General features: G+C 35.9%; 1 long non-coding RNA gene across 1 annotated transcript; it reads left to right on the top strand.

The window, feature by feature from the left end:
• The first annotated feature begins 525 nt into the window (after positions 1-525).
• On the top strand, positions 526-8,323 carry LOC133874651 (uncharacterized). The gene is made up of 3 exons (XR_009901342.1): positions 526-655; positions 6,544-6,865; positions 7,902-8,323. It is a non-coding gene; the product is annotated as an uncharacterized LOC133874651 (long non-coding RNA).
• Positions 8,324-8,550: the final 227 nt, after the last annotated feature.

Below are 8,550 nucleotides of genomic sequence, written 5' to 3'. Positions count from 1 at the left end.
TTTGTCTAATTTGTTTTTATTTTGTAAGCAACGTGTGTTGGTTTGTAATGTGGTTTTTTTCTTCTTCTACCTGTTGGGTGGATGTTGTTCCAGACTTCCACTATTGACTGGATGCAGTGTGTGTGCTGGTTGTGTTTGGTTTATAAAGTTTTCATTAAAAAAAAAAAAGTGTGTTTGCTTGTCATGGATCTCATTTCTTGTCTTGGATATTAATATTATGGTTTCCTTTATTTTGAGCTGAATATTATTGTAATAAAGTGATTGTCACGGTTTAAATATATTATTGAAAAAATACTTTAAATTATATTATTGAGCACATGACAGTCGCCTCCTTCAACCTTGAGTTATCGTAGCCCCCACCTGGAGCCGGAGGCCGGAGTATATATAATGAATGAACAAGAAGGCCCACCTATGGTACCCCCAAGAGAAAGGATATTCTGACATCTGCGTAACCACCCCGTAGGTTTCTTTTGTATATATATACTATATATATATAAGCTCAACAAGACTTTTGTTAACACTCATCTTCTTTTGAATTCAGAAGTCAACAACGCTTGAAAGAGGGAACGCTCATGGAGCATGGAGGGCTTCCATGGCCTCTCGAATCGGAACCTCTCAGAGGTTCGCCGATCACATTCGACCTTCGCCCTCGGAGGTATATATATATATATATATAGCTCCTTTTCTGTTTGCGTTCCTTGTTCTCGTGCAATTTTTCTTTTTCACCTGTTTGGGGGTTGCTGCGAAATAATTGTAGTTGAAGATGGTCCATTTTATGAAATTTTATGCTTTCTTCTTATATATATGTGGCACTGAATTTTTCATCGAGAACCTGATTAAGTTTCATGTTTGTGGTTATATTCATTGATTTGGGAAGAAAATTTTGGTGAAGTTCAGGTAAATATGTGCTGTCCAAGTTATAATGTGTTTCGAACTATTTTTTGATCTAGTTGATTTGATATTTACGGATATTTAAATGCCTATTGATTGGCCTTGGAGAAAAAGAAAAAGAAAAGGCAGAGAAAACTCGATCTGTGACGAGCAATTCGCAAAATAGAAAGACAAGTTTTAATTAACAATCTAACCGCATTGGCGGATCTGTTCTTGGGCCAGTAGGGCTAGCTGTGGCCCCTGCTGAAAAAAAAAAAAAAAAAATTGTAATTTTTTTCTACAGAGCTATGATTTTTTTTTTTTTTTTCTCCATAAAAGCACTAGCATCAGTCTTCGTATATTGGTTTCCTTCCCTGTATTTAGGAAAATTTCATAAAAAACATCAAAAAACTTCTACAGCAGATGTCTTATATTTAGATAACTTCATTGGGAATCTACAGTAACTCCCTATAACCCTATACATAGGGAGTTATTGTAGACACCCAATCCTTATTTTAATAATAAAAAAAGTATCTCCTCTCTGTTTCTTCTCCTTCTCTTCCCTCGTCGAGTCCGACCACCCCGCTCTCTCGCTTCTTCGCCACGCCAACTCTCATCCATGCCGCCGTCGCATGCTCGCTTCTTTGCTACTACCAGCCTTCTGTTGCAAGGCCGGGGACTCGCCGATATCATCCTTCCACCTTCCTTCTCTCTCTCTCTCTCTCTCTCTCTCTCTCACAAAACACTTCTCAACAATCATAGACCCTAAAATTTATAGCATAATCAGCTAATTGACAACAAAACAACATACATCTCTTTACTCTACCGCTCATAAATTTTAGGACAACAAATCCAATCTTTCAGCTCCCATCCCTCTTAAATAAAACTCTAACTCTCCCATCCAAATGCCCAAATTATAATTTCTTTTAGAACACAAAAGGAAAAGCCTAGAGCTAATTCCGAAGAGGCCTCAACCCACTGTATCCTTCTTCTTCTTTTTCCCTGAGTCACTACTGTTGGGGGATAATCCTTCCCCAATAGTACAAGTCAGCATATAAAAGGTATACGCACAGTAAAAGTGTCAGGTACGGCACTAATACGGAGTTGCTAAAAGATTTTGTCGGTTAAATGCCTTACTTAAGTATTTTTTCTCCTCGGTATCGGGAACCATGCGAATCATAATGATATTCGATTAAATGAAGTCAAAACAATGTGCGGTTAGGTGACCAAATACCATGAAATTCGAGATTACACTGTGCCAAGCACAACATCCACACATTACCAATATCAGATCGTGGCGACCCTTTTTTTTTTTTTTTTTTTATAAAAAAAATAAGTCATCACAGTGGCATGACTACGTGTCACTAAGCTAACTCATAGTACACATTCCTTAACATATACCTGATATATCAGAGTTACATAATAAATGCAGCGGAATACAAAATTTAACTGCGAAAGTCAACATCATAATCATAAACTGTTTATTACACAAAAGAGCTAATTAATGTCTATCTGTTTAAGGCTTAAGCATAAATTATGCATACAAAAGAATGGTTACATCTACGTGTTACAAGTCACACTAACCATATACAAAATATACAAAAAGGGACAATCCAAGTCCGACACCCCTACTACTCAAGCGACGTGTTTAGTCATAGTACTCCACATAGTGTGCAACGGAGTCATTCTCCACATCATCAGTTCCTGCATCCAAAGAAGCTCCATCTATACGGTTGTGGTGGTAACCACATCCATATAGGTGAAGGTGTGAGTTCACCGCCTCAATAAGAAGTACCGATGCCTCAGTAGTATAAAACTCACTAAGTATACAATATACACAAACAAAAATGCATGCAAGGATCAACACCGTTATATATTCACAAATCATTAAGTTCATGCAACAACACCTTATCAAGTACAAGTCACGCTATTCATCACACACTTATATATTATCATTGTTTCAATACTAACTTACATGTGCTAGAGCTACGACTCTAGGCTTACCATAACACCGCCTGTAAAGCTGCATACCCACAGGGCAAACAAATACGCGAGCGCTAGAGTCACATACCCTAGACTTACCTTTTACAACACCGCCCGTAAAGTCACATACCCGCAGGGCAAACAAATACACGAGTGCTAGAGCCACATACCCTAGATTTACCTTTTACAACACCGCCCGTAAAACCACATATCCGCAGGGCAAACAAATACACGAGTGCTAGAGCCACATACCTTAAACTTACCTTTTACAACACCTCCCGTAAAGCCACATACCCGTAGGACAAACAAATACACGAGTGCTAGAACCACATACCTTAGACTTACCTTGTATACAAGTACTCATAACAATCATTATCACAAAACTCATATTCAAGTGCCAACAACCACAACTCAATCACATTATTCTCAATCATCCACCTTTCAACACATACCACAATACCACCACACACACACATATATATATATTGGTCCACGAAGACAAGGGTGGGATAGGAGTATGATGTGAGTGTACAATCAAGCATTTCTCTTTTTCTTTTTCTTTTTCTTTTTTTGATGGGCATGATAGGTTACCATCTGCACTACATTCTGAGCTCCTTCGAAATAGTTTTGTTTTCATCAATTGTTAGCTATTATCCTAGGCATTTATAAAAGAATCCAATTTATTCGTTTGGAATATTTTGTGTTTATAAGCCATCCATGCATGAGTACTGGTTATGTTTTAGAAATCTGATTGTTGTGAATATGAGGCTGGTGGTAATTATTAGTTGATGGATACTATGTAGCAAAATTTTGACAACTAACATATGAAAAGAGGAAAGGGCCCTATGAATTAGTAGTTGTAATGAATAGGTTAGCAATCAATTTGCCTGCTCGTTTATGTTAGTCTGTAGAAAATATAAAGGTGACACCTAATAAAAATGAGAACAATTAGCTCTTAATTAATCAACGCTACTGTTTTTAGATGTCAACATGATACATGAATGATTTCTCTCGAACAAGTAACGAGTTAATTTGTTTGGTTTTAAAGGAACCTAGACCCTCTAGATTCGTTAAAGGGAACTTAAACCTTTTCAAACATAAGGTTTGGGATAATTCTTCGATGATTTTTATTCATGACTTCTTCTCTTTAAATAGATGACATAGCATTGTAGGATTGATCCACATGTACAGCCTAGAACAAATGGTGATAAGGATCCACTCAAACTAAATAACAAATGATAGACTCCTACTAATCGGCTAACAATTTACCTAAGAACCTGAACTCAAACTACAGTGATGACTCATACTAATCTTTCAAACTAAAGATAGCAAGGACTCAAACAATTCAAACTAACCATAACAAGCAAACTAACAATAACAAGGACTCAACTAAAGTGGTAATATGAACTTAAACTAATCTGGTGTAGAGTGATGGACGTAGGACACCATGATCATCCATATAGTAACATTCCACCCTCTTTGAAAGTGTCCTTGTCCTCAAGGACAATTGGTGGAAACTGTTGTTGCATGACATTGTACTTCTCCCACGTTGCATCTACAAGGCCAATAATTTTAATTGTTTCCGTTGCAGTCGTGCTTTAGGCAACTTTTCGTTTTCTCCAACCAGCCTCTTCAATTTTAGTCTTGAATGAAACTGGGCTCAATGGCCTGGAACGAACTTGTCGTCACATTTTAAACACAATACTTTGGCTTGATGATCTTGCATCTTTGATGGTGAAAGGCGACGGCTCGGAATAGACATCCTTACAACACGGTTTAGCAGTTGTTCAAATTGTAATTGGTACTCTCTAACAGACCCGATCTGTTGTGAGATCGCCAAAGGGATCTTCAAAAAATGTTGGGCCATAACGGATGTGGAGTTGGACTTTGGGGGTCTTTGTGGATGGAGTTGACACGATCTGTGGCAATGAGGTTAGGTCTTGGGATTCAGCTAATTTTAGCATTATCTCTTCCATTTGCTCATCGGATTTCTCCTCGATTCTACTATTCTCCGTAGGCACCCGATTGTCTAGTTCGTCTTCCATTCTCTTTAGCTGCTCCGTTGAATGCTTGATGAAGTCTTCGAGCATTTTTATGATACTCGTACATAGTTGATCGAACCGATCTTCACTTTCATCAGCCATTGAGCAACCTGGCTTTGATATCAAATGATACGTGAATGATTTCTCTAACACATAACGGGATAATTTGTTCGGTTTTAAGAGAACCTAGACCCTTTAGATTCATTAAAGAGAACGTAAACATTTTCAAACACAAGGTTTGGGATAATTCTTCTAGGATTTTTATTCATGACTTCTCCTCTTTAAATAGATGACATAGCATTATAGGATTGATCCACATGTACAGCCTAAAACAATTCCTACTTCAACTCAACTAAGTGGTGATAAGCATCCACTCAAACTAAATAACAAATGATAGACTCCCACTAATCAGCTAACAACTAACCTAATAACCTGACTCAAACTACAATGATGACTCATACTAATCTTTCAAACTAAAGATAACAAGGACTCAAGCAATTCAAACTAACGATAACAAGCAAACTAACAATAACAAGGACTCAACTAAAGTGATCATATGAACTTAAACTAATTTGGTGCAAAGTGATGGACGTAGGACACCATGATCATTCATATCATAACACAACACTACTAGGCTAATTGTTCTCATTTTTTTATATTAGTTTTTAAGCATTGCCCTCTGAACTAATGGAAAATGTTCCTTTCATATACTGCTGCATAATACGTTGCAAATAAACTGCTTTTCTTGGCTTCCTCTATTGAGAGATGCCCTAACATGTTATATTATAATCTCATTATAAGACTACCAAATGTCAATCTCTCTAACAGTATTATGGAAAAATTGTTTTTGTTAGGACCTATTATATAATTGGGCCATATGTGGACCACAGTTGACAAGAACGCACTTGGGCTTGGGCTAAAGAGTCCTAATATTTAAATTCAAAATTAAGTGGACTTTAATTGGTGTTTTAATTGATTGGGTATCAATGAAAAGGTGCCTTTGATAAAAAGTGACATTTTATATATATATATGCGTGAACGACCCTATATCTTATTCGTGCTTAAAGAATTATCTTTCTCTCAAACTAATTGACACCTAATATGTTTTCTATCATACTACTCTTGCAACAGTTGTATTACGTGCCTACATAACGTGGGATGAAAAAGTAACAATGAGATAGATTTTGGTAGGATAATTCAAGGAATCCAAGACCTTCATAATTTAATTAGGGTAGTTTGACGAACTCTAACACCTCCCAAAACAACTACTAGAGTTGATATAATTAATTCTTGCTTACTTTATTCATCAACCCAATGAGTTTATATAGGATTACACAGATATGTAAACTTATAGAGATGTATCCTACCACTAACACTTAACAACTAAAGATAATGATAAAGATAATAACATACAATGAGATAATCTGTTCTAGAACTAGTATGATTATCTACAAGCTAGATGCTGAATTATGGTGTATTTCATGATATTAATGGTCCCATTTCAACTGGAAAAGAAGTATATATGTAGAGTGAACTGCTACCTTTAATTTCTCTACTGATCAAACCTACATCATGTTCTAGTTTCAATAATTACATTGGGTTACATGTTCTTGTTATGCAATCTTCTTCTTCTTCTTTTTTTCAACAGGCAAGCATTTATCATGCAACCACATTTGACGGTCAGGAACTGGCAATAATCAAAGTATATAATGTAGTATTTACTCCTGTTGGGTGGACTAGCATAGTCCCTTTTTATTTTGGGTCCATAATGGGCTAGACCTATTATGTAACTAATGTAACCAATTGAGGAAGCCATGTACTCTCACCCTATAAATAAATGGAGTTGGCCCATTAGACTTCATTAGGTCATTTGAAAATTATGGTTGAGAGACTAGACTCATCCACCCACACTACAAACAGGACGATGGCTGGAAAATCGAAGATGGCAAACTCATCATCAAACAATGAAGGTACGCTTATATCTTGTTCCTTCAGATGCTATGAAGTAAGACAGATTAATATGGATTATTTCTAACAATTGGTATCAGAGCCAATTTGTTTTTATTTGTGGCTGTGTTGAGTTGCTTTTCTTCTTCATCGTTCTGTGATAAACTTTTTTTAAGGAAGTTCTATGCCGCTGTAGTATTGAAAGTTTTCCCCTTTTAAAATAAAAATAAAAATAAAAATTGAAGTCCTATGCCGCCGTGTATGAATGTTCACACTGCAGTAGTGAACGTTGTAATTTACTTTCATCTATGTTTTTTCTTGGTCTTTGAGGATTTTTTTTTTTTCTTTAACAATGTGTGCCAGAAATGGAAAACTTTTTTTTTTTTTTGCATTTCAAATTTTGTGCTATGGGATATGTGTATGGCATAGACTTGTTTATCCTTTATATATTTATTTATTTTATTGTTGTTTTGTTTGCAAAAATCCTAAATCCCTTACTACAATGAAACAATATTGTACATCAAAAGATGATTTTGATTGGTTATATACCCGCCTATTGTGGGACTAATCATGACAAATAATTGGGTTTTTTATTTTTATTAAAATTTTAGTGCAATATGGATAATGCTCTTGTGCATAAGACTAATGGTTTGGATTGATTATGTATTCACCTATCGTGAGACTAATCATGATAAATTGGGGTGATTATTTTGTGAACTGCAATTTTACTGAGGTCCATACGGATAACTGATTTGCCATATCGGCAAATCATTATTTTGGTATGATGCTTAGGACGGTAAAGAAATTATTAAATGCTCTGCACTTGATGACTAAGTCTTATCCTCTCGATAACAGGTCATCTTAAGTCGTTGTATTTAATTATTTTGCTTTATCATGTGTACGAGTTCATTGTGTGTGGAACTAGCATAAAATTTTGAAATAAACAATTTGCGTAAGAGTCTATTGTGCATGTAACTCTAGCATGAAAAATATGATGACTATATGAGTGCATGCTTTTGTTTTTACATGCATAATAAAGTCTTGTTGTGATGTTCTCAGCTTTGGGAAATCAAGATCTATCTCTCCCATTATCAGCCATCAAAATTTCTATCGAGGACTGAATTGGTGCAAGTGTGTTTCAGTCTAATATGGTTGATGTGCCCTCTCACACTTGGTGGTTGGATACTGGTACAAATATTCATGTTACAAATTCCTTGCACGAATTAAAAAATACCAGAAATTCAAGTAATGAGGAGTTGAAGGTGAACATGGGAAACAGTGTGAAGGTTGAAGTTGAACACATTGGTACCGCAAAGCTTGTTTTGGCCTCTGGGCATTTTTTGGATCTAAAAGGTACTGCTTTTGTACCTTCTATTAGGAGAAACCTATCTCTATTTCTGTTTTGGTTTATACATGGCCTTCTTTATATCATTTCTCTTCTAATGCTCCTTCTGTGAATGTTGTAGTTGGTTCCAAGCGTAGTAGGGACATTGAGACTTCCTCTATGTTGTGGCACTGATGTTTGGGACATATTTCTAGGCCAAGAATGAAAAGGTTGATTAAAGATGGAATTCTTGTTAACCTAGATTTTTCTGATTTTGATGTGTGTTGATTGTGTTAAAGGAAAGTTTACTTCTAAAACTAGAAAACAAAAGGATGGGAGAAGTGAGAATGTCCTAGAACTGATACATATTGATATATGTAGATC

This window comes from Alnus glutinosa, chromosome 8, assembly GCF_958979055.1.
Source record: "Alnus glutinosa chromosome 8, dhAlnGlut1.1, whole genome shotgun sequence".
NCBI classification, from domain to species: Eukaryota; Viridiplantae; Streptophyta; class Magnoliopsida; order Fagales; family Betulaceae; genus Alnus; species Alnus glutinosa.
Note: the sequence above shows the minus strand (reverse complement) of the source record. Positions and strands in the feature narration are given on the sequence as shown.